This window comes from Paroedura picta, chromosome 14, assembly GCF_049243985.1.
Source record: "Paroedura picta isolate Pp20150507F chromosome 14, Ppicta_v3.0, whole genome shotgun sequence".
Taxonomy (NCBI): Eukaryota; Metazoa; Chordata; class Lepidosauria; order Squamata; family Gekkonidae; genus Paroedura; species Paroedura picta.
This window is the reverse complement of record NC_135382.1, coordinates 3420004-3447640: the sequence shown is the minus strand read 5'-3', so window position 1 is coordinate 3447640 and position 27637 is coordinate 3420004. Positions and strand designations below refer to the sequence as shown.

The 27637-nt window shown below is 44.9% G+C and overlaps 2 long non-coding RNA genes across 2 annotated transcripts in view; one reads left to right on the top strand and one right to left on the bottom strand.

The window, feature by feature from the left end:
- Positions 1-27637, top strand: part of LOC143823891 (uncharacterized) — a 164385-nt gene that overhangs the window by 56403 nt on the left and 80345 nt on the right. The window lies entirely within an intron of this gene.
- On the bottom strand, positions 461-10703 carry LOC143823798 (uncharacterized). Its single transcript, XR_013226582.1, has 3 exons — positions 10586-10703; positions 3860-3914; positions 461-987 (listed from the first exon to the last, which is right to left on the bottom strand). It is a non-coding gene; the product is annotated as an uncharacterized LOC143823798 (long non-coding RNA).

Below are 27637 nucleotides of genomic sequence, written 5' to 3'. Positions count from 1 at the left end.
GCTACTGCTGGCTGTGGGGCCTGGCTTGAACCCATTTAGCAATTGTGCAGGCCCAATAAACCGTGCCAGACATCTCCCGTTCCTCTGATGGCTGGGAGTGAGCACATCACAGCCGTGGAATCCTCACTGTCCTACTCTGTACAGTGGCTTGGTAGGATTCCCAACACTGCCTTGGAAAAGTTAGGAGATTTGGAGGGACAGTGTCTGATGGCGGCAGAGTTTGTGGAGGATGTAATGTCACTTCTGGACAATGCTCTCAGTTTGTTTTTCATAGTCCTTATGGTATTTTCTATAGAGACTAGGGGGGATTCCTAATTATTATGTGGATTTGTTCCTTCTCAGTCCCTCAAGGGATAGGAAATTGAGACTGAGGGATAATAATTTCTGTCCTGGGCAACTTAATGGAGGACTATTATTTGGTTTTTTTGCCTGGAGAAGATGAATGGCCTTTAGAGATTCACCAAGCTGTTATCTTCTAAGTGCCAGATGAAAACATTTTTCATTTGTCCAGGCTTTCTATTCATGTGGATGGCCCCCATTGTCATTCTTCTTAAAAGCCTTACTTTTTCATCTTCACCTGTGACTCATGGAAAGTGGGAACCTATACCAGCCTTATCCCTGTATATAAAATCCATCCAAGAATCACGAACTTGGAAGTGTATTCTTTAACATCTCGAAGTTCAATGGGGAAAAGGACTAAAATGATGTTGTCTCTTTACACCAGTGGGAGCAAACATCTAGAGGGAGCAGATAGATTCAGGTGGGTCACCATGTTGGTCTGAAGAAGAACAAAGTTTGAGTCCAGTGGTATCTTTAACATCAACAAAGTTTTATTTGATGTATAAGTTTTCATGTGGAGGTATGCTTCTTGAATAAAACTTAAAGGTGCCATTGGGGAGCAGAGGATTTTGAGAGGGGACATGAGAGCCCTCATTAAGTATTTGAAAGGTTGTCACTTGGAGGAGGGCAGGATGCTGTTTCCGTTGTCTGCGGAGGAAAGGACACACAGTAATGGGTTTAAACTACAAGTACAGCATGTGAAAACTCAAACAAGAGCTATTGCATGCTCAATCAATAACTATCCCAGAAAGACAAAAACACTGCAGGAGCTCTAAGAAGCCTATTTGGATGAACAGAGAACTTCAAGAGGAACTAAGAAAGAAAAGGAAAATGTTCAGGAAATGGAGGGAAGGACAGAGCTCTAAAGAAGAGTACCTACAGGTTACTAGGCACTGTAGATCAATCTTCAGAAAGGCCAAAGCCGAGCTAAGATTGGCCAGGGAAGCCCATTGTAACAAGAAAAGTTTTTTAGTTATGTGAGGAGCAAACGTAAAGTAAAGGAGGCAATAGGCTCCTGACATATACAGATGTCAGCTGTCTCTGGATGCAAGTTAGGAGTGAGTTATAAAGCAAGTAATAAATAAGAATAATAGAATGAATGAAAATAATATGATCAAAAATTAACCAACCACTGCAGTATGCTAAATTATTGTTTTTTCTATCAACAATACTTCATTCAACAAATGTTAAATGAACAAATGTTGAATTATGTTTTTATTCCTCAGATTAGCCAATTCCAGTTTAAGGAACTCACATACCAAATGTATCAAAGGGAATTCCCTATTCTTCAGTCTTATTTTCAAAACATAAAACTCCTCTAAGAAACCAGATGTTCCCAGTATTTTTCATGGCAAAGCAACTTAAATAATTCAGGGGAAATGTAGCCAGTGAACATAAACATCTGTGTCCCGAAGAGAGATGTCAGGAGTGCTGCTGGAGATACAAAAACTAATTGCTTTTAACAAGTGCAAGATAGAGGTGAAAAGAAGCCTGGCATTGATTTTTGCATTGTCAAAAAGAAACTGACCAACAAAAGCATCACAACCCCATAAAGAGCAGGGAGTGTCATGAAGCATTCCATATCAGCCCGGCCACAATTGGCCCTTGGACGTTACAAATGTGAGATGCTATGAACATTCCTCTTTCAAGTTCTTGGAGATGGGGTTTTGGTTCAAGGAAGACTGCAGTGATGCAAACCTGGTCTTGAGGTGCCTAAAAGTTTGGGTGGGGTTCTATTGGCAGTGACCTTGTAAATGTAGACAGGTGCCAGGAGCAAATCATTACATCAATTGTGTTTTCTATGACTAGACTAGACTGAAAGCAAAAGTCTTCCTCTTCTAGCCCTGCCAGGTCAACTTTTTTGTTATGCTACTGAAAAGCAGAACCTGTGATGCATTGTATGTTTAGGAGGCATCTCAGAGACCTTGGGGAAAAAAATAAAGGAATTTTCTTCAAACATAAGGGTGTTATTGACAAATTAACATAAGCTGCTCTTAAATCTATTTATTATATTTGTGAACACATTTATATTCCAAGTTTGCTCATGATTCAAGGCACCTTACGATAATAAAAACATTGTCCCTTTATAACACAAATACCAACCCTCCAATCTCTCCTGCTTCCGCCCTCCACAGATGCCTACCACAGCATAGCAAAAGTCCTGGTGAGCAGGCAAGCTTTGCAGTGCCTCCTGAAGATCTCCCGGGACGATGGGGAGTCTCCCAGTTCTTCAGGGCTAGAGCTACAGTGGGTAAGACCTGGGCTCTGGTTGATGCCAAACAGGCCACCTAAGAGGCGGGAGAGCCCATGGCTGGCCACCTGAAAGCCCTTGTTGGCACGTAGGGAAATATGGAAAGAGATGATCTGTCAAATACGTGGCTTTCAATGTCATAACTAGCACCTTCAACTGAACTCAGAAACAGCTGGCTTAATAATGTGTTTTGGAATTATGGACAGTAACTGCAAATTTTAGAAATCTGGGCCACTAACATCAGCCATCTTTGATGGCCTTAATTAATCATAAAACTTTTGACACCTGGTAGGTGTGGGTAATTTTAATACATTTAGTTAATAACCATAATAATGATCTTTTACTTTTATTTATTTTTATTTATTTAGATTTATATACTGCCCTCCCCGAAGGCTATTTAAAATAGTCACACAATTAATCCAAATCAATTATTTTCTTTCCTCTTTTCTGTGCTTGACCAAGCTTTAAACCCCTGAGAAAGACCCCCAGGCAGAAAGGCATTTGGCTTTGTTTGGTTTTCTTTTAAAAAAATATTTTTTACTATTTTTAAATGTACCTAGTAATTGGGATGAGTCTCGTAACTGTGGGACATCCCCTTTTACACAACTGCAGTTTTATTTAAAATATTTATATGCCAAGGAAAGGCATGTATATACAAAACAAAAGAGTGCTTTTAAAAAAAATGTGATCGGATTAAAGATTTTGGATTACAATTTTAGCTTTTTATAATTAACAGGCATAACTCTATAGATCCCCACCCCCACCCCCCGTTTTTTTCAACCTTTTTGGGTACCAGGTCCAGGAGAATCACCCACTCTCTGAACACTCCCATATCAGTCAGCAGCAGGCCAACCTAGATGCTAAGGGAAACACTGTCATCATAGATGACAATGAAATTAAGCATTACCCACTACTGTTCTTGTGGAGATCCATCTTCTTAGAAGAGAACAGGACTTGGGAGATGCAGGTATTGGGCAGCTTTCAGTGATCACCTGCATAAATTGTGTGAGGCTCACAATCTGGGACCGGCCACAGCTGGAGGCCCTGGTTGTATATAGAAGCAACTCAGAAATAGATTCAGTAATTTGTAATCACCTTTTTGGGCTTGAGCTACGATATCCAAGGGATTCTTGAAAGCAGAGTACATTTGCCACATTTGGACCAATGCGAGGAATCGCCTGCTATAATTGGATATCTCTTGATAATATAATAAATAAATAATCCTAACATCCCTGATAACTCCCACAGATGATCATATGAGCAGCTTACCTGGTTGTGAAATTCTTCCTTATTGCCCTGAGCAAATGCTGGAGCCACCATTCCACTGTCAACAAGGGACAGGAGGACAGGTCACTCACTACCCTTGATTTCCCAAAAGGGATGGGCAGGAAAATATGGCGAGGTGCCCTCTATTGCTTAGGCAGACCAGGGATTGCCTGAGTGTATTTTCATCATGAGCTACAGAAAGCATTCTGGGGCAAGAGGGATAATAAGTAGAGGCTTCTCTGTGTTTGTGTGTCAAGAGTCAAGATGAGCATGTAGTTTCTTAGGCAGCAAGAAAGAGGCGTTGGCAAGCAATTGCAGGGCAAAGGATTTACAATAATCATCGGACTTAACACTCGCTGCGTACGATCAAAATAAAAACACTGAATGGTGCTGTTGTGCTGATACCAAATAAAAATTTAGCCAAACAAGGGCATGAGCCAAACATTCTTGATAAGACTTTCTCAACAGGGTCTCAGGAAACACTGAAGTTTCTTGATGGCCTTGGAAGGATTTCCCGAATGGGTGTGAGTTAATTATTTTAAATATATTTTTAAAATGTATGGTTATGTTGACCTGCCCCCCCCAAATGGCCAATGATGGGCCTGGAAGGAGTAGGAAGGGGAGGGTCCCCAGGTGGGCATGTCCACAACTATGCTTCCCAACCATATTCTTACAGTCTCCTTCCCTTTCCTCTCCCCACAACAGACACCCTGTGGGGTGGGTGAGGCTGAGAGAGCCCTGATATTCTTGCTCGGTCAGAACAGTTTTATCAGTGCCGTGGCGAGCCCAAGGTCCACCAGCTGGCTGCATGTGGGGGAGCGCAGAATCGAACCCGGCTCGCCAGATTAGAAGTCCACACTCCTAACCACTACACCATACTGGCTCTCAACAGTCAAGAAGTTGAGAAAGACTATTCTAGATACATACCAGGATGTATAATTAAATGCATATGTGGAAACATACATAGATGCATAGATGGATACTTAGAATAAGCTCTCCAGATGCAGAAAATTGTTATTCCAAGTATGCTAATTTTCAAAACTAGCAACAAATATTACTAGATTTATCTATCAATCAGCCCCAAATTAAACAAAACTAGAAAAGTCATGACCAGTGTCTGGCCTCTAAATAATACTGTCACATCACAGGTGCACATGTGTCCTGCAGATGGCCTCCGAGATCGGTGTTGTGCCAACCAGGGAACTTTTATTAAAACGAGGCAACATGTGGGGGCTCTTGGCTCTCTGCAGGTGTGGCACAGCCAGGCTCCCCAGAACAGCAGGCAGGAGCTCGAACACATGAGCCAGGAGGACCTCAGCAAAGGGGATAGGCTCACAAGAGGCCTCTTTTAGGATATGCAGGAGTCTTTGTCCCTGTCCAGGCTTATGTTGTGGCCAGCAGAAATTACACCCCCCAGAAACGCTGACTGAGCCTCCTTCTCCCCTCCTCTGCCCCTCCTGACTCCTCCTCATATTAATGCACCACCAACTGTCCAGAATCTAACATCTATCAGTGCTGCTATTTTTGTTTGTTTCTAATTTGCTAATTTTAAGCTATTAATGTTAATATATTTTATTCTTATTCTTGTAACCAATGTTTTAGATTCATGTTGTACACTGCCCTGAGACAGCTAGTATGACAGGAGCAGAATAAGAGCAATAATAATAGCAATAACAATAATAGAATCAATGAGATGTCAATGTGGCAAGATGGGTTGGATTCTATTGCTGTGAGGACAAATGAAACTCTCTGGACCTGCTTTAGATCCAAAAAATGGTACAGGGGAAGGAAGGCTTAAGCCCTTTTTCTAAATGCCACCATCTCAATATGGAATGGGCTTCCACATGCCTAGGAATTAAGTTTCAGCATCAACCGCATTCCAGAGCACATCTGCTCAGCAGGACCCATAAACAAGGCATGATGTCACTAGGACTTCAGACAGTCTGGATAGCTACAACTTGGATCCAACTGAGCCAAAAATATCCCCCAGAATACCTTATCATTATTTGGGGGTATATTTCAGCATCCCAAAGGTAAATATATATATATATCCTGACGAAATCCTAATATCTGGACTCTCTGGAGACTCCTGATAGAGCTAAAGCGGCATATAAGAACTAACTCTACTTCTTCAGGTTATCTTCTGCAGTCTCTTTGAACATGCCATGTCGAAAGAGACCGCAAAAGAAAAAATGAAACAAATTAGCTTCTTGTGTATGTGACTTTGCCCTCTTTCTTTTCTTCTTCTTGGGTCAAAAATTTTCAGTATTTCTTTAAAAATCTCAGATCTTAATACTTTACCAGTGTTGGAATCTGGGATTTTTTAGGAATCCCGATTTTTTTTTTGGGGGGGGGGAGGGGGAATAGATTCAAACTGAAAAATACCAAGAAAAAAACCTGCACACTTCTAGTTGCAGCCCCAGCATGGCAGAAAAGTTAAGAAAAAATTATGAAGATTCCTTCTAGGAATCGCTTCAGTCAGCATGATGGGGGGGGGGGGGGGTATGGAGCACATTTGTACGAATTTTGTTACTTTCTTCCCCTTGCCTTGATTTCATGCTTTTCTGACTAATTTCAATATAAGATTCAGCTGAATGAATTCTTGCCTGAAATATCAAGGGATTTTTTTTGAGATATAATATGCCTTACACAGGAATTATATGAAAGGAAATTCCAAATGTGATGTTTTGTTGAGAAGTATTGAATAAATCAGCTTCTGTCGTAACTTCTTTATTAATTTACAATAGTCCCTGTTAATTGTGGTATGCTTTGCAAATATTTGCAATGCAAAGATAGGATCAGAGAAAGCAATGGTGGTTAAAGGCATTTCCACTTGCCACAGGCACTTTGCAGAATTGTAACAGTTAACCACTATTTAGGATTCTCAACTTCCAGGTGAGGACTGGAGACGTGCTGAAATTACAGCTTATCTCCAGACTACAGAGATCAGTTCCCCTGGAGAAAACTGATACTTCAGACAAGGGAGCTTATGGCAGTATATGGCCATTGACGAGATTGCTCCCAGGCGCCTCTCCGCCCTCGCCTCAAACTGCCCCCCTGGTATACCCAGGAGCTACTGGAGAGGAAGGGGGAAGTGATACGGCTAGAGCGAGTGTGGAGGAAGACTTGCAATGAAGCGGCCAGAACATCTTATTGCACGCTTAAGAGGGCATATGAGATGGCCACTAGGGCGGCTAAACAAGGGTTTTATGCCACCTCTATCACATCTGCAAACTCTCCCCTGGCCCAATTATTTAGGGTAGCTCAGTCACTGACCACCCTTGAAGAAGGGCGCCAAAATAGTAATCAATTTGCTCTTGGCTGTGAGACATTAGTGAGATTTTCCGCGGACAAGGTCTTGTTCCTCTGTCAGGACATTCCTGCCGCCTTTAACACAGAGAGGGAACTAGAGGCCCCTTGGCTGTCTTGGAGGGATATGTTTGATGGCTTCAGGCAGCTCTCAAGAACCAAAGTGGACGAGTTGCTGGGGATCGTGATGGTGACCACTTGCTCCTTGATCCCTATCTGTCTTGGTTGCTCAAGATGAGGGACCAGCGGACAGAAAGCCCTCTGAAAGAGATTATCAACCTATTACTATCTACAGGGGAATTCCCAGAGGTACTGAAGGAGGTGATGGTTCATCCCTTACTGAAAAATCCACCGCTGGACCCACAGGACCCGGCCAACTACTGCCTGGTTTTGCATCTTGTGTTTCTGGGCAAGGTGGTTGAAAAGGCTGCAGTGGAACAGCTCCTAGCATACTTAAGTTCTTGACCCATACCAGTCGGGTTTCTGTCCTGATCACGGGGTACAGACGCTATTGGTCGCCTTGGTGGATGATCTCTGGTGCCAGCTAGATTGGGATGGTTCAGCCATCCATGTGATGTTTGATCTGTCAGCCACGTTCGATGTAGTCAACCATGAATTGTTGGCCCACCGCCTTGTTGGGGCTGGGATTCGGGGGACAGTTCTCCAATGCCTGTGCTCCTTTCTCTGGAAATGGACCCGGAGGATGGCTGTGCTGGAGGAATTATTGTACCCTTCTTGATTTCCTTGTAGGGTCCTACAGGAGGCAGTACTCTCCCTATGTTATTTAACATCTTTATGTACCTTCTGACACGGCAGGTACAGAGTTGCGGACCTGAAACTCAACCCCTCCAAGATGGGGGTCCTATGTCTGGGCAGAAACGTGGTAGACCAGGAAGTGCATCTACCCACCCTGGCTGGGCTGCAACCTATCATCTCATCCTCAGCCAGGAATCTGGGGGTGATTCTGGATTCCTCCCTTTCTATGGAGGCCCAGGTCAGAAGGGTGGGTACAGCATTTTACCATCTGCACAGCTGCACAGCATTTTACCATCTTCACCAGGTAAGGCTACTATGACCCTAACTTTCTGCAGACTGTCTAGCCACAGTGATCCATGCAATGGTCACCTCTAGAATAGACTTCTGTAGCTTGCTCTATGTGGGCCTACCCTTGTCCTCGACCCAGATAATACAGCTGGTGAGGAATGCAGCTGCTAGGATCCTTACTGGTACAACTTGGAGGGCCCATTACCTGCCTGCGTTGCGATGGCTGCATTGGTTGCCAGTCCTGGACTGCATCAGGTTCAAGGTTTTGATGCTAATCATTAAGGCCATCAGTGGCTTCGGCCATGCCTATCTGAAGGAACCGCTTGTCTCCTTATGCCCCTGGAAGGATTCTCCACTCTGCGGACGCTGATCTACTGGGGGTCCCTGGCCCTAAGGAAGCACATCTGGTCAGGGATAGGAACAATGGGGCCCCTCCTCAGGGGTAACATCTAGCACACCCCACCCTGGGGTTGGATGGCTGCAGGGACAGGGGGAGGGACTACAGTGCCAATCTTGTTTTATCTTTTTAGATCATGCTCTGTTCATTCTGTTATGGGATCGGGTTTTTATTGAATATCTATCTATCTATCTATCTATCTATCTATCTATCTATCTATCTATCTATCTATCTATCTAGATTTTTTTACCTCCCTTCCATATGGCTCTGGGTGGTTTACATAGAACATCATAGGTCGATTATGGGGGGTTGGTATATTGTACCTGCCATGAAGTAAATAAATAAAATACTCCACCTTCCACAGGTCCCACCCCCCAAATCTCCAGGAATTTCCTCACCTGGAGTTCTGAAACATACCGTATATACTTGCATAGAAGCCGAGTTTTCCAGCACAGTTTTTAGCACTAAAATCCCCTCCTCGGCTTATATGCGGGTAATTGAAATAACAGCCTGCTCCCAGCCAGCCAATCATAGCATTGCTTTTTGCAGCTGAGCTTTCTGCAAGTGAGCTAGTTGCTCCCAGCCAACCATTGCCTTCTGCAAAGATCTTGAAAGCTGGCAGCTTGTAGGACATCAATGGTTTGACTGAGGTTTGACTTTTTTTAACCCTTCTTTTCCTAATGACTTCTTCCAAACTATTATTTTGGTTTCTGTGGGTGGGGTGGGGTGGGATTTGAGGGTGCTTTGGGATTTACTGTTTCTTTCTCCTAGTGTTTCTTTCTTCTTTTATCTGAGGGGCAGCATTGTTTTCCTTTTCTTCTTGGGGTTGTGTTTCTTTTAAAAATTGATTTTTACAGTTCTTTCAGTTTTACAGTTGTTTATTTCAGTATTTTTTTTCAGGGGGGCACTGTAGCCCCCAGTTTGGTAGATTTGTTATAGTAGGTTGCCAACTTTGGGTACTATTGTTCTGTTCTGGTTTGCTGGCCTGGGGGGCACTGTTTGATTCTCCTGCCAGAGCTGTTCTCACAGAGCAGTTCTGTCAGTGCTCTCTCAGGGTGTCTGGCATCAAGAGAGGAAGGGAAGGCAATTGTAAGCCACTTTGAGACTCCTTTGGTTAGTGAAAAGCGAGGTACGAAAACCAGCAGCTATTCATCCTCTTGACTTTTCTATATTGTTTTGGGGGGTGGAGGCTGGATGGGAGAGCCTGTGATGATGGAGCATGGATTAAGCACTTAGGCCACCCTGTAAATTTACCAGTAGCCTGCTGCATTTCCAACCCTCAGCTTATATACAAGTCAATAAGTTTGCCCAGTTTTTGTGGTAAAATTAGGTAAGGTAAAGGTAAAGGTATCCCCTGTGCAAGCACCGAGTCATGTCTGACCCTTGGGGTGACGCCCTCTAGCGTTTTCATGGCAGACTCAATACGGGGTGGTTTGCCAGTGCCTTCCCCAGTCATGACCGTTTACCCCCCAGCAAGCTGGGTACTCATTTTACCGACCTCGGAAGGATGGAAGGCTGAGTCAACCTTGAGCCGGCTGCTGGGATTGAACTCCCAGCCTTATGGGCAAAGCTTTCAGACGGCTGCCTTACCACTCTGCGCCACAAGAGGCTCTTAAAATTAGGTACCTCGGCTTATATATGGGTCGGCTTATATGCGAGTATATACGGTAATCAGAGGATGTGATATTTATTTATTTGCTCTGGAAGATGTCTCCACAACAACCTTGAAGCAAATGACTGAAGAAAAAGAAACAAATGAAAATACATATGCAAAAAACTGCATCATTCTAACAAATACTCTAATAGTAATAGTCTACTACTCTTCTACTCTAAAAATACTAATGCTCTATCACTGTAATAAAAGCTACTGTACTCAATTCTGTTACAATAAAATGAATTTAAAAATGCTAAAAGCACTCAATTGATATGCTGAAATAGCAATGTATAAAACCATGAGCAACAAGCACTCAGGCACTCACCGTCTGGTGAGGAGCAGGCCTGTCCGGCTGGTCTCCTGCTTCTTCTGCCCGTGGGAAGTTCAAGGTAGACTGTAGATGGGGCAGCAGGAATTCACGGTGCTCCCAGAGTGAACTCTGGTCATTTCCAGCAGCAGAAAGCAATCATTAACATGACAAATCATTGCTTCACCCAGGGTTTTCAATAGTATTTTCCCCTTGCCGCCGCCTCTCCCCTTGTTTGTCCTGTGTCCTGCTAGCTTTCCTATTGGTTCTCATCCTGATTTCATATCACAGGTTTTACTGGTTGCTGTCTTACAGTGCAATCCTAAGCAGATTTACATCCTTCTAAGCCATTCACTAACTCTGTTTAGGATTGCACTGTTCAGATTCTCATCTGTGTTTCAATGCTGCTGTTTTAGTTTATTATTTATTTGTTATTTTAAACTATATTTTCCAAAGCCCTTAATGGAGTTTCCAAAAAGTTTCCAAAGCCCTAAACTCCCAGTGCGAACCTCTCGTGTTTAAGAAGAACTCTCGTTACTCAAATCATTACGACTTTCTCAAGGCCATAAAATGCAAAGGAACCTTTGCTGGCATGAAACGAACATTGGTGTTTAGGATACTTGTCACCCTTAGGCGGGGCACGCCAAGGTCCACATTCAGACTGACACTCAGAACAACAAGAGAAGAAAAAGGTGGGACTTTGATTTTATAAACAGAAGAGAAACTAGATTAACTTAATGCAAAGCAAAATACAAGTTACAGAATGGAAAACTGCAGGTGAGCAACCTAACATTCCCATAGAATAGCGATCCCCAACCTGTGGGCAGCGAACTACATGTGGTCCATCGACTAATTGGAGGTGTACCCCGAAGGACGCCTTCTTCCCCTCCCCCCCCCGGCCCTTTACAACACACTTTGGGTGTCATTGTCTCCCATCACTCCCAGATGGGACTATCTTGTTGCAGAGAAACAAGCTCAGGGTTCCCATTGATTTGTCATTGTCATGAGTTAAAATTTCCATGAAAATAAAATGTTCCTTATGTTCATTGTTGTGGCGTGTCTGTATCTTATTTTGAAGGGTGTTTAAACATTACCATAGCGATCAGAGAGCGTTCGGGCAGTGGTTGAGAGTAGAGGAGTAAACTACCCCCCCACCGGGCCTCAGTAAAATTGTCAAGCGTTTATATCCCCGGTGATATAAAGGTTGGGGACCACTGCCATTGAAGACCTGTCTGCCTAAAGGGATGGCGGAAAGAAGCTGCATTAGGAGCCAGCAGGGAAGGGAAGGGAAGGGAAGGGAAGCACTCTGGCCACCCCGTGGTCTGAAGATTTGAAGTCAGAGAAGAGGTTGCGAGACCTAAGGGTGGGGCAGTGCATAACTCCAAACCTGGATCTCAGGGTTGGGGGGAACATTTATACCTTTTTCACCCGGTAGGGGTGTTGGCATCCAAATGTAAAGGCAATAAAAATGCAATCTTTAGAAAATTTGTCATCCTGAAGAGAAGTGTTAGAGGGCTGGTTTTCTGTTGTGCATGTGAAGTATCAAAAATGTTCCCTTGAGGAGTGTGGGAACTTAGCTCTCGTCGTGACTGAAAGACCTTTCTTGACTTGTTTTGGAAATCAGTGTCATTAGTCAGGTTCAAGCTATCTGGGAGGTGGCTCCGAAGTCCTTGTGAGGAACGGCCTGGACTGAATCCCTCTTCAGAGACTGAGAAGCTGCCCTGCCTTGGCAGGTCTCACTGCCCACTTGCCAGCGGTTTCATTGGGCTCCTTTGGGCAAGTCAGTTCCCACAGAGATAGGTGCACATAGACAGAAGGGGGAACACGCTGGAGAAAATGGGGGTCCCCCTGGGCAGCACTAGTGGATCCCCTTGGAGAACCACACAGAACTGGGAATGACTGAAGGCATCATCTGACCCTTTCAGTTTGGTGTAGAGAACCAGGTTGATGTAGTGGTTAGGAGTGCAGACTTCTAATCTGGCATGCCAGGTTCGATTCTGCGATCCCCCACATGCAACCAGCTGGGTGACCTTGGGCTCGCCACGGTACTGATCTGATCGAGCAGTGATATCAGGGCTCTCTCAGCCTCACCCACCTCACAGGGTGTCTGTTGTGGGGAGAGGAATGGAAAGGCGATTGGAAGCTGCTTTAAGCCTCCTTCGGGTAGAGAAAAGCGGCATCTAAGAACCAACTCTTCTTCTTCTTCAGTAATCTCAGGGCTCTCTCAGCCTCACCCACCTCACAGGGTGTCTGTTGTGGGGAGAGGAAAGGGAAGGCGACTGTAAGCCACTTTGAGCCTCCTTCGGGTAGGGAAAAGCGGCATCTAAGAACCAACTTCTTCTTCTTCTTCTTCTTCTTCTTCTTCTTCTTCTTCTTCTTCTTCTTCTTCTTCTTCTTCTTCTTCTTCTTCTTTCTACATTATTCTGCTTTAACGGCTAATGCTACACGACTGCATCTAATCAACATGACATTACCATGGTTATAGTTATATTTTATAGACATTTGCACACTGCTTATAAAAATCCAATAAGGCTTTTCAATAAAATCTTGATTATTGAAATTTCCACCCCCACCCCACAGTTCTACTTTTTATATTATGGCCCTGAATTGTTTACATCATAGGTTGGTACTTTATTTTGATGGAAACATGTTAACATAACTGGGTTTTTTAACTATGGGAATCAGTGTTTTTAAACAGCTAGAGGCCAAAATGGGTTGCCTGGTATCTGTGTCAATAAGAATCATACAAGTCCCAAGGGTGGGTATGTGTGAATGGCATGCTTACACACAGAGAGATCTTACAACCACTTTTTCACCTTGGAGTCACCTTGAAGCACTCCTGGGGGCAGAATTCTGTCTCTTGCTGGGGATCTGATGTGCAGGAGTGGATCTACAGCCCAGCAAGAGCATTTCTCGGCCTGTACCATAACACTTCTTATAGTGTAAAATAAACAAATACTCCAAACATTACTTTATTACCAACAAAGCACAAGTCAGCAATGCTTTTAGGAGTATATGGGATTGTAGGTTTTTTAACCCGCAAGGGAATCCAGCCAGTCCTTGGTTGACAGGCAGAAGGATGACAGTAAAATCGGTTCCCAACACTCCGTTCCGTTGCTGTGGCATCATGTGGACTCACATCCTCAGTGGGCTGAGGCCTGAGCATGAAATGAGGCCCATGCTGGGCTCTGTGGATGACGGGTGATGGTACCGTTGCCAGGCTCCAGGTGAGGCATCACATCCCCTCCTCTTCCCAAACTCTGCCCAAACTCTTCTCTGTTCTACCCCGAAATCTCCAGGAATTTCTCAACCCTGCCTTTGACTGGGGCTATCAGGAGCAGGGAGCACCACATTGATCATTTACGCACTGGGAACTTCACTGCCCCAGATTTCGTGCAGGAGCACAAATTGGGGGCAGATGAGGCGCACCGAGCCAAATACTCCCCTGTGTGGGTGCAGGAAGAGGTGGGGCAACCTGCCACAACTAAAACTCCAGCCTGCAGCCCGCAAGGAAACCTCCAGTGCATAAACGGTCTAACTCTCTCCCAGTGATCTCCCCTTTGGCTTTCTGCCATATAAGGGACCAAGCCCTATGAAGATAGGTTGAGGGACTTGGGAATGTTCAGCCTGGAAAAAAGGAGGTTGAGAGGGGACATGATAGCCCTCTTTAAGTATTTGAAAGGTTGTCACTTGCAGGAGGGCAGGATGCTGTTCCCGCTGGCTGCAGAGGAGAGGACACGCAGTAATGGGTTTAAACTCCAAGTACAACGATATAGGCTGGATATCAGGAAAAAGTTTTTCACAGTCAGAGTAGTTCAGCAGTGGAATAGGCTGCCTAAGGAGGTGGAGAGCTCCCCCTCACTGGCAGTCTTCAAGCAAAGGTTGGATACACACTTTTCTTGGATGCTTTAGGATGCTCTGGGCTGATCCTGCGTTGAGCAGGGGGTTGGACTAGATGGCCTGTGTGGCCCCTTCCAAGTCTATGATTCTATGATTCTATGATTCTATGATAAGTGAATAGCTACAAGATGACATTTGTAACCTGCCACAAGCCTTTGGGGAGTGGCAATGAATGAATGAATGAATGAATGAATGAATGAATGAATGAATGAATGAATGAATGAATGAATAATTAAATGCTGCTCTAGGGAAAAGCCAAGCATTGCTCTTGGGATCATGACTGACACTGAGTAGCTTGACTGTCACGGATGGGTGTGCCTCGCCAAGCAGGACAGCCTGTGATTCCGAGAGCTGCTATGTGAACCAGGCAGGTAAGTGCCCAGTCCTGTCCTTCCAGGATGGGCATTTTGCCAGCAGTGAAGCAGACCTGGGGAGTGGGGGGGGGGGTCAATGAGTTTGGTGAATCCCCAAACTGGAGTCTCTGCTGTTTGTTGCCGTTCACTCTCGGAGATCACAGTTTCCACAATAGAGACGCGTAATGATGCCTCAAATGGCAAGACTATAATAGCATATCTTTGGGAAGTGTTTGTGAAAGACAATGACTGCCTTCTCAACAGCACTTTGAAGATTAAGCAGCTTAAATTTGCTGTTGAAGCCCAGCATCCAAAGCATCCTTGAATAATTAGCCAGCCACACTGTGTGGTCCAGAGTTCATGGAATGGGGCAGAGGCGTCCTCTCTCCAACCTGCCTTTTCTATCTAAGTGGAAAGTGGGAAGTGGGAAGAATTGTCCTTTGGCATTGTGGTTCCCCGATGACAAAAGGCCCTTTACAGACATTCCTGATTTTGTCCATTGTTTAGTTCAAAGAGGGCTCCTTCACGTGCCTGAGGTATGACTGTACTCCAGTGCCACCTTGCTGTCTGTCAAAGCAAAATTAAGGGGATGGATCCTGCCTGTCTTTCTTCCTTGGCATGACAAATGGCCAGGTAAGCATGGAAAAGCCAGAGGAGGGAGGGGATTATTTTTTAAAACCAATCATACGCAGACTATTTGTCATATCATTTTATCTGACAGGCCAGAAATAGAATATTAGTTTCTCCTTGTTTATGTACTACCACTTCAGAGTCCTGTTTAAAATGGCTTAAAATTAAAAACTCCCTCTACGCTACTCAATGTTTTATAAGTCTCTCTCAGGCCTCCCTGCTGCCATCTTGTTTTCTAACATAGAAGTTCCAAATGCCATTCCAGACTGGGAAGGTCTTCTAGCTCCTTGGTCACTCTGGTCCCCCCCCCACCCCCACCCCCGGGCAGCATTCCCAGTCAAAAGGCATCCTCTATGAGGAGGGAATCCTGCAGCTGAGTTTCTGTCCCATCTCCCCCCCCCCATGCATGCTCACACACACACACACACACACACACACGCTGCCTCCATCTTATGATCCAGTCCTTTCATCTAGATCAGAACTGCCATCAGCACTGTACATGTTAATTCTGATGTGATGTTTGAATTTTAAAAAGGAGGAATTCAACATAGAAAAATCATAGCAGCTGCTTCTGATAGACCAAAGAATTTTCTTTAAATTACCAAAGCCAGCCGTGAATAAAGAGCGGAAGCCTTTGGAATAGAAGAAATGAAATGCAATTGGTATGATTTTTATTTGCGGAGTGCTGATTTCCAGCAGCATTATTCCTTTTAGTCCTTGAGGAAGTAATATACTCTCGCCCTTAAAACGCTGTAAGTAGTCGATAATCCATTATTACAGTAAGCCGTACACTCTCACAGTAATTATCTAATAACCCTTTATAAAAGACCGTAGCTTCCTAATCTGTTTATAATTATCATTTCAATGATCCTGCGCATTAATCTCTGACCTTGAGCAACTCTGACCTGATCTTAATTAGCTCTAATATCAAATCATCTCTATATAAGAAACTAGCCATGACCAAATGAATGAACCCCAGGTACAGTTAATTTCGGGAGCAATTATCTTCCCATGTAGGGAGATTTAAATGATTATCTGCACAATTTCACACAGTTTTATGTAATTCCACAACATTATAAATTCTGTTTTAAATCATATTTCAAAGGCAGGGCTGTGCTGCCTGGCTTCGTATCATATACTAAGTAACTAGATTAGTACATCATATTACTGCAGTATAACAGTGGATGGGTTTTGTGTCCTTATTTTCAATTACGTGGCGGGAAAACAAAACTGTATTTCACCAAGTGAAACTGTAGCCCAAATCTATGAATATAAAACACTGTTGAGCAGGAGCCAATGAGATTTAATTTGAATCATGAACTATTTTAAGGAATCATAGCTAAAAGTGAATGTAACCGATCTCAACAAAGAGATTAAATATGATTATGAAATATGAAATATATGTACAGTCATCTAAATGTATTTATTCATAAAAAATGTGTAACTTTTCATCACAAACAACGTGCTTGGAGGGCGGGGCAACATGGATATCAGGGCAGGAAAGGCAGGACGATGCTGTGAGGCAGCAGAGGTTTCAGGGTGGTTCTGGGGACACACCCCAGCAGCCATTGGCTGAGCTCTGCAGTGTCACAGAGGGGCGAGGCATGCCATTGGCTAAGCCAATACTTCTCAACATTTTAAAACTAGGACCCATTTCCAAATGGACTGCTCTATTTGGGATTGATGGGCAATGTAACTTCACCCTATTTTCTTATTCCCTGCCATAAAATGCAGGAATTGCAAAGCAGTTAGCAGAAGATTATATTATTTGATTCTCCATGTTTCATATTTATAACTATAAGATGTTACTTAGCAGCCCCAGCCTCTCACGGAAGCTCTCGGAGGGAACTGCCACTTCCTTGGGCTTGGTGAGTAGGTACTTCCTGACTGTGGCTGTGCTGGTCACAGGGTGGGGATGAACATCAAGTGAGTTGCAAACAGAGAGTGCTTTCCCGTGTCACTTTGTGTGAAAACCCAGAACTGAGGTCACTATCACACCATGATATCTTACGACCATTCACCAGAAAAGTTCAAAGTGACTGCAGTACCTTTAAACACATTTTAAATTCAGCTATCCCCAATAATTTCAACTAGACCAAATAAATCCCAAATATTTTGGGGATTTTGGGGGGCTTGTCCATTATGGATAGCCAAATAAATACCCCAATTTATATCTGCCTGGGGAAAAAATCTGGAGAATACCAACAAGGTATTTTTCAGCTTTCCCCCCATCTTGGATTTGGTGAATGCCCCTTGCCTAGTCATGGCACCAAAGCTCGCTCCCCAGGGATATCTTTCTGCTTCCTTCTGTTTCCATCTTTTGCCCACAGGTGAAGAATTTTCTTGTCCCATGTAGCCTTCCCTCCGTGATCCCTCCTTCCTAACCAATGTTTTAATTGCTGTACTTAATTGCTGTACATGTATGTTAACTCTAATGTTAAATTGTTTTAGTCTCATCTGCTTGGAGAGGTGTTGATTTCAATGGTTTTAAAATGTGATTTTATTACGTATAAATTGTTAGCTGCCTTGGTAGCCATTAAAATCAACACCTCCCCAAGCAGATGAGTGGTACCTTTAAGACTAACAAAGATTTATTCAAGGCGTGAGCTTTCGGGGCCTTGAATAAATCTTTGTTGGTCTTAAAGGTGCCTGGCTGGACTCTGATTTTGTTGTGCTACTTCAGACCAACATGGCTACCCCTTTGAATCTATCCTTTTGGTAGCCATTGTAAGGACAGAAAGATGGCATACAAATGTTGTAAATAAATAATACAATTTGCATGTCTATGATGGGAGTTCTACTTCGGTTAACCCAGGATATCAGGCATAGCCATCGTACTGTCCCAATCAAGCCTTTTTCAAATGCAATGTCCTCCCTATAAGCCCAGACATTTGTTCTACAGCAATCAGATGAAGATAATGTCCTGATAAGGGTGATTGATCTGAAAGGTAATTTGAATGGAGGACGCTGTGTCCATCTTCCAAGTGAGGCTGTGTTGACATTTCAGACCAGCTTTCCTGGATATTTCACCTGGAGCTGCCAAACAGAGTCCGCTTAAGAAGTGGTGTTCTCTGCTGCCACGTTGCCCCTGGCTCTATCATCCCAGGGATTTTACTACGTTTTTGTTACAAATAAAATTTCAAAAGACATCTGAACATTCCACTTTTGAACACCACAAACATATCAGATAACAGAGAAAATAGAATCATAGAATCATAGAGTTGGAAGGGGCCATACAGGCCATCTAGTCCAACCCCCTGCTCAACGCAAGATTAGCCCTAAGCATCCTAAAGCATCCAAGAAAAGTGTGTATCCAACCTTTGCTTGAAGACCTCCAGTGAGGGGGAGCTCACCACCTCCTTAGGCAGCCTATTCCACTGCTGAACTACTCTGACTGTGAACATTTTTTCCTGATATCTAGCCTAGATCGTTGTACTTGAAGTTTAAACCCATTACTGCGTGTCCTCTCCTCTGCAGCCAGCAGAAACAGCATCCTGCCCTCCTCCAAGTGACAACCTTTCAAATACTTCCTGATATCTAGCCTATATCGTTGTACTTGTAGTTTCAACCCATTACTGCGTGTCCTCTCCTCTGCAGCCAACAGAAACAGCATCCTGCTCTCCTCCAAATGACAACCTTTCAAAAACTTAAAGAGGGCTAACATGTCCCCTCTCAACCTCCTTTTCTCCAGGCTGAACATTCCCAAGTCCCTCAACCTGTCTTTATAGGGCTTGGTCCCTTGGCCCCAGATCATCTTCGTCGCTCTCCTTGTACCCTTTCAATTTTATCTACGTCCTTCTTGAAGTGAGACCTCCAGAACTGCACAGAGTACTCCAGGTGTTGTCTGACCAGTGCCGTATACAATGGGACTATGACATCTTGTGATTTTGATGTGATGCCTCTGTTGATACAGCCCAAAATGGCATTTGCCTTTTTTACCGCTGCATCACACTGCCTGCTCATGTTTAGTTTACAATCCACAAGTACCCCAAGGTCTCGTTCACACACAGTGTTACCTAGAAGTGTATCCCCCATCCAATAGGCATGCTTTTCATTTTTCTGACCCAGATGCAGAACTTTACACTTATCTTTATTAAACTGCATCTTGTTCTCATTTGCCCATTTTTCCATTGTGTTCAGATCTCGTTGAGCTCTGTCTCTATCTTCCGGAGGCTCCACCCCCAATTCTCCAGGACTTCCACATATCCGAGTTGGCAGCCACAGGTAAAGATGAGAGCAAGTTCCTAGAGCATCATTATGGAGCTTCTTTTTTCCCTCTACTCAGTTTGTAGGGGATGGAGACAAGAGAATTGGTAAACCTCCTCCAATCCGCCCACCAGGTACCTCTCCAGAGCTCCTGGCTTGAACTGAATTTGGGCTTTAATAATTGGCAGGAAAAACATGGGAGAAATACACTGACCAGCTGAATGTGCTGGGGGCACACTGCTGCAATGTGCGCTGACAAAGGGGTGTGAAAAAGGTCACATCACATGGATGCCTGGGATTTCTCATCTTGTGTGTGAGGCTGAAACCAATGATGGCTTTTTAATTAAACAGCCCTTAAGCAAAAATAGCATTATTGTCTGGATCACTTCCTTAGTGAAAAAGTCCCAGACAGAATTAGATTAAAGCACCTCCCCTGCAAGTAGCTTCACAAGGAATGGTGCCACTGCTGAAAAGCCCCAGCTGTGAGGAGGGCCCCCTGTAGACACCAAGAAGACTCATGATTGTGAAATCAGACTGCTTTATTAGGTAGCATTTGATGTGCACACTTTTGCTTGAACTGAGGACGGGTCCTCAGTTCAGATCTTGTATGGCTTTTGGAGTATCAACCCCCACTCTTGCCACAAGGCAGTGCTTCACCTTGAGCTGCAGATGGTAGTGGTGGGGGCTGGTCAGAAGACAGTAGGAACAGCCCAGATGTTGGGCTGGCCCAAAGGGACAGGAATTACAAAAGATGTGAAAGACAAGGGGTCCAGTGGGGGGGGGGGGGAGGAACTGACCAGGAGATGTAAGCTATGTGAGAATACCAGGACTGAATGGCTGCTGGCTTACTCTAAACAAAAGGAGTGTGAACAATCTGTTCCCTCTTAATAAAACAGTAAGGGGTGTTGGGGTGGGTTGTATCCATGATCAAAACTCCCAGATTGGCCCCTTGGCCCCGGACTGACAAGTGGAGGGACCAATCATGCAAAGCACCTTTTGATTGGGCCCTAACCAGGACAGACCAGAGTTCCAGGGCAATCTGGAGACATGGCTGCCAGTCTGCTCCTGACCACCGCAGGGAGAGGAGGTCGGCAGGGCTGCCAAGGGGGATGAGAACAGAGACTTGGACATCATGTTTTATCTGGGATGCATTGTATAATTTCCTCTGTTGTATGTCTGGTGCAAACAGTAATAAAATTTCTATCTACCTACCACAGAAAAGCCCCTTCTCACTTAAAATACTGCTCTGGCCAGGGGTAGACACAGCCAAGCCATGTATCTTTCTTCTTTGCAACTCTCAGAGTCCAGCCTTCAAAGAAGCCATTTTTGCCTGCCGTTGGGAGGGAGTGGTGCAGGTGTGTCCCTCCTGGGCTATGGGCCATGGCAAGCCCTTACCAGCAACTGTTTGTATTCTGGGGCACAGGCAGGCAGACCAGCATCAGTCCTGTGAGTCTGGAAAGTGCAAGAAGATCCAAATAAATATTTACAGCCTGAAACTGTAAATAGTGAACAAGTAAATGGCTGGAGACACATGGGAACTAACTTGACTTTTTCCAACCTTGGCCTGGCAAATAAAAAACAGTATAAAAAACCTTACTAAGGTCAAGACTGCTGTGCACAGATAGTCTTCCTCTTAGGATTGCCAACTGCCCTGTGAGGCTCTCTACCCCACCTCCCTCATCGGGAGTCTGCTATAGGCAGAGGAAGGGAAGATGATTGGAAAATGCTTTGAGAAACCTGAGGCCTACTGGGTCACTGCGGCCCATTCCCAGTTCTCTCAGTTCTCTCACAGCCCCACATAACTCACAGGTTGACTATTGTGGGGAGATGAACGGAAAAGGTGTTTGTAAACCGCTTTGAGACTCCTTTGGGTAGTAAACAACAGGGTACAAAAATATGTTCTTCTTCTAAAGAGCAACCATGAAAGAAGCATGTGGATAACATTTTATCAACAGTGAAAAAATGGAGAAGAAGGAACAGGGTGGACACCTGTGTACTGTGACTACCCCATGTGGATTAGGGCAGAGGGGCATTTCGGTGTCTGTGGCCTAATTTACAGAAGAAGGGAAATGACTGGGGGGAATTGGTTGCCATGTAATCTCCCCCTAAGAAGAGTCTCCAGTCTGATTTTCCCTTCACATACCTGAAGACATGGCTCTGGAAAACTCATCTGTAACCACTATGCCACAATTCCCAAAGGTCAGTCCTCTCCCATAGTCAATGAACATTCCACACCAGAGGTTCTTGACACCCATATCTCCACACCCATGCCCTCATTTGCCACCACACCACCACAACCTCCTACACAACACAAACATTCAACCCCATGGCCTTACAGACTGGACAACTCCTCCCCTTCCTCTTCCCACCACCAAGCTCTAGTGCCCATTGTATTCTTGGATACAATGGGCTTTGTCCCTAGTACAACAAATATTGCAACCAATCACAGAAGTGAAGAATCAAATCAAACAACTTTTTCAGTGGCTGCAGAAACTTTTAATGCTTTGTGGAATTGTAAGCCTGGTCCCCAGCCTTCCAAGCAGGCACAGAACTCTGCTTCCTGTCAGCATACATTTTGTGCCTCTCCTTGATTACTTGCAATACTCCCACCAACCATGTCCATGATTCGTTAATCCCACTTGCCCCTGTCTGAAAGTCCAGTGGGCTGTCACCCGGGAGGGGGGGGGAGTCCCATGAAGGTGCCAATCTGGCATTCAGATTGAATGGAGATATGAATGGAGATATGACCTTGAATGGAGATATGACCATGCTAGCATGGATCAAATTATTATACGTGAACTCAGCCAGGAGTAACAACTGAGTCCAATTGAAAGGACGTATAGGACCTCAGGTACTGTTCCAATGCTTGGTTTACATGCTCAGCCTGCCCGTTTGCCTCTGGGTAAGACCTTGTTCTGCCACAATCAGGCCTTGTTCTGCCACAGTCAACTTCAGGAACTCCTAACAGAAGGTGGCAATGAATTGGGGCCGGCGGTTGGAGACAACTTTGCTAGGTAACCCATGTAGTCAATAAACATGCTGAATAATTATATTCACCAGTTTCAGGACAGAGGGGAGTGCTGAACAAGGAACAAAATGAGGCTATTTGGAGAACAAATCCAATACCACCCATATCACGATCTTGGTTGGGAGGAAAGTCCATGATAAAATCCATAGCAACCACCAACCATAGAGTATTCAGTACTCCAACAATAATTGGAATTTCCCCACCTCTTTCTTCATGGTGATACACAACAGGCAGCCTTGCACATAGGCTTCTACATCCCTTCACAAGATCATTCACGAGTACTGTCTTCACTGGAGGTGGAAATTTTTCAGGAACCCAAAATGCCTCGCTGTCTGGCTGTCATGACACTACAGGCACATATTCCCAATCCTCCATGAAAAACTTCCCCTTGTAGTTCACAAGCTAATCCTTCAACAGATCCCACTCCTTGTGGGGGAGCCAGCATGGTGTAGTGGTTAAAAGTGCTGCCTTCTTATCTGGTGAGTTGAGTTTGATTCCCCACTCCTCCACATGCAGCCAGCTGGGTGACCTTGGGCTCACCACAGCTGTTCTAACTGAGCAGTAATATCAGAGTTCTCACAGCCTCACCCACCTCACAGAGTGTCTGTGGTTGGGAGAGGAAAGAGAAGGTGAATGTAAACCACTTTGAGACTCCTTTGGGTAGAGAAAAGTGGCATATAAGAACCAACTCTTCTTCTTCAGTAATATCAGGGCTCTCTCTGCCTCACCTCCCTCACAGGGTATCTGTTGTGGGGAGAGGAAAGGGAAGGTGACTGTAAGCCACTTTGAGACTCCTTCGGGTAGAAAAAAGTGGCATCTAAGAACCAACTCTTCCTATTCTTTGTCCTCCATCCCCATGTCTCCCAGCTCAGTGGGTTCTTCACTGCTGGATTTCCTGCTGGATCCCCTGCTGTTGAGCTCCCAGCATCCTACTGTTGAGTTTGACTGCAGGTTATCGCCAGCTGCTTTGGGGGGAAGACTGTGTCAACTACTGGCTCAAGGCAACTCTCGTGTTGTGGGAGACAGGACAGGGCATCTGCCAGAAAGTATTGTTCACCAGGGAGATGTTTGCGTTTGAAACTGAACCGGGAGAAAAGTTTAGCCCACCTAATCTGTTTGGCATTGAGTCTGCATGGCTGCTTAGGGGTGGCAAGTTTTTATGGTCAGTCCAAAACACAAAAGGAACAGGCTCTCCCTTGAGCCAATGTTGCCAAGTCAACAGGGCCATCTTCTCCCAAATTGCCCAGTTGCACTCTATAACATTAAACTTGTGGGAAAGGTATGCCATGGGGTGGGGGTTCCCATCTTCCTCCCACTGCAACAACATGTCTCCCAAAGTCACATCACTCAGGTCTGCTTGTACAACAAACTGTTTTGCATAGTTGGCACAATTCTGGTTCAGAGGTTAAAAGGCATTTCAGGTTATCAAACACCCTTTGGCATTCCTTTGTCCAATTCAGTTTTTCCACAATTTGCAAGCCCCTCCCCTCCATTCCTAGTTTCAGTAAGTCTGTCAGGGACATGGCAATCTGGGCAAATTTTGTTATGAAGTCACTATAGAAATTTGTGAAGCGTAAGAAACTTTGCAGTTGGTGGCGCGTTTAGGGGGCCACCCCAACACATCATGAATTGTTGCTGGGTCCATCTGATGCGGTGTCTGAGATAGTGTATCTGTTCCTAGTGGAACTCACATTTAGACAGCTTTGCATACAATTGGTTTGCATGCAACCACTTGAACACCTCTCACACCTGGTGCACATGCTCATCAACGGTCTTGGTATAAATCAACTCATCATGCAGGTAAACCAGCACCCCCTTAATAAATCATAAAGGACCTCATTTATGAGATACATAACCTCCCTCCAGTGCTCCGCTGAGCTCAAATGGCATAACAAGATACTCGAATTGTTCCAAGAGGGTCTTAAAAGCTGTCTTCCATTCATGAACCCATTTTATTCTCACCCTGTAGTACATCTTCTTCAAGTCTAATTTGGAAAAAAATACACCCCTTCCCCAAGTGCCCAAGCAAGTCTTTTAGGTGGGAGAGGGGTATGTATTCATGGTGCATTAAGGCCCCAGTGTTCTTTGCATAGTCTAAGAGTCCTGCCCTTTTTTGCAAATAGCACTGGGTAAGTGATGCTGGAGGTGGCCAGGTTCTTGTTGAGGAACTTCCTCAGTTCCTCCATCTCCCTGGTGGACATGGAATACAGTCTGGCCTTAGGCAGTGGGGTCTCTCCTTCAGTTCTATACCGCAGCCAGTCTGCTGGAGCTCAGATAGCCAATCTGATTCCTACTCCTCAAAAACTCCTTGTATGTCCCAATACTCTCACGGTAGGCTGACCAATTCCTCCTTGCCCAACTCCGCCCATGGACCTCCAAGGCGAAGGAGCGTTGGCAAGTCAGGTACCGGAGAGCCCCCAGCCTGCTCACTATGCCAATGTGCCCTGCAAAGCTGCCCCTGGAATGTGATAGAGCATTTATGCCAGCCCACTATTGGGTTGTGCTCCCACAACCAGTCCAAACCTATAATGAGGGGCTGGATCTTTTCCCAGTGCTCCCCTACCCCCACGTCCAACTGCTCTGCTGCTGCATGGCTCCCCCCCCCCCCATGGGACACATGTCCATTTGCGAAGAAGTCATTGGCCTCATTAGGGGCTCCAGGTAGTTTCAGGTAGTTCCAACCCCTGCATGAGCACTGGATTAGTATGCCTCTCCTCCTGGGATCTGCCATTGGGTGCGCTTCACAGCAGGTTGAGGCTATTTCCCAACTGCACCCCGGCTCCCCAAGTCATCCTCTGATAATTCCCCAGAGCTAGTTGGCAGAGCTGGTTCCGCCCCACCAGGACCAGCAGGGCTTGTCAGGCTGACATTGGGTTGGGCTCTTGGGTTGTTGCCAGTCCAGGTCTTCTCCACAGGTTCAAGTCAGTTGGTCAAGGGTCCCTTGGGCCCAGCACCAGCTCCTCTAGCAGGCCTCAGTGGCCAGCCTGCTAGGAAATGGCCAGTCAGGATGTCAAGAATTATAAATCTATTGCTATACATTATGTTGATAACTGTGGCAAAATATGAATGTTTGCAACCATCAGAAAAGGATGGATAAGTTTTCTTAATCTCTTAACTGGGTCTGATTCCCCACTCGTCCACATGCAGCCAGCCGGGTGACCTTGGGCCAATCACAGTTTTTGCAGAGCAGTTCTATTAGAGATCTCTCAGCCCCACCTACCTCACAGAACATCTATTGTGGGGAGTGGAGAGTTATGTGATTGTAAGCTACTTTGAGACTCCTTTGGGTAGTAAAAAGCAGGCCACAAACAACCAGCTCCTCTTCATCTTTTTATCATGTAGAAATGTTGTTTTGCCAGATAAATACGAGCCTCGATTCTAGAAAGAAAATGGTCCCTTGGTGCCCCTGTACAGCATACCTAACTGTGCAGTGGAATAGTTCAATTGGAGCCCATTCCCACCTCAGAGACTAGCAAGATTTTCAGGATCTGGACTTTGAGAGAAATCCCTTCACCTTGCTGGTCTCTCTGGTGCGGAATGCAGCCCTTGTTCATCTCACTGAAGGCCCTTGCCTGTGTAATGAGAGGCCAAGAGAAATTCACCCAAGGGATCCCCCCACAGCACAGGCTGGAAGTTGTCCCCCCCTCCTTTCCCAGGAAGCTCAAGCAGCAATTGTGTAGAGAATCTTAGAGTGCAGGAGATAGAAATGTAGGGGGAAATGTTTTCAGTATGGGATTAGCCTTACAATTTGGAAAGCAGTCAAGGAGATCAAAAGAACAGCAGCATCTCTCTCACCTGACTTTGCCTCATTTCAGGGCTTTCGTTTTTGACTCCCAATTTGATTCCAACATCACTTGATCAAGGACAAAAATACTGGACGTACCCAAGGAAGGAGAGAGGAGGAGGAGGAGGAGGATGGTTTTCCTGCCTGCCCTCCTGTGCATGCTGGCAAACAGACACAACCACCCATCCCATTTTCTTCCCACGTGAACAAGGGCTTCTCTGTCATTCCTCCCTTCCAGAGCAAACAGCACTTGTTTGGTGGGGGGAGATTTGTATAGGGAGAGGGGCGTGTCAGCATGATTTAATGCTTTTTCATAAGACCAAGATTTTGAAAATGCAGTTCTTATACAGAAAGAACTTGGATTCTTTAGGGTGAGTGGAGCAAGTGTCTCAAACTTCATATCTGACAGAAGGACGGAGGGTAAGCAACATTTTCCTACTCTCCCATGCAGGATGCTGGGGGGGGGGGGTGTAATGATTCTGTCTTCCTCTGCTATCAACTGCCAGTTCAAGCAAGCATTATTTTTGCCTCTTCCCACCACCTGCAGATATACTGCATCTGCTCTGTTTCAATTCCCCCTATGGACCAAAAGGCAGAGCCCCTATCAGAGTCTCAGCCTCTTCCTCCACCTCCCCCACCTGCATCACACTGCTCTACCTGCCTGCCAATGGGCACAAGCACTGCTCCACTCCTTGTTTTTCTGCCGGCTGGTACAGCCATCGACAATGAAATAGCTCACCAAAAACAAACCCCAGAGATGCATTTGCATCAAACCAAAACAGCATACCTCTTTAAACACTTGAAACCTATAGTCCAACAGATAGTGAATCACCTTTCCAATAGATACTGTGAGCTGCAGTTATGAGCATTAAGACATCAGTACATCCCGACGCCTTGAAATGAATCATTTTTTTAAAAAACCTCCATTAATGTTTCGTTTTCATGACGTGGTTCAGCTTCCACGATATAGAATCCGTGGATCCTTTTTTCCCTTAGAGAACTGTGCACCAAAGGATTATACATTTTCTAAAAGATTTGCTTTAAATGTAGTTAGTTGATTAAGAAAAAGAAAAAAAGATACAGATGTGGATTTAAAGAAATCCATATTCATATAGATGTCAATCAGTTAACATCTATTGCCATCAAGCTGCATCCTAAATTCAACACTA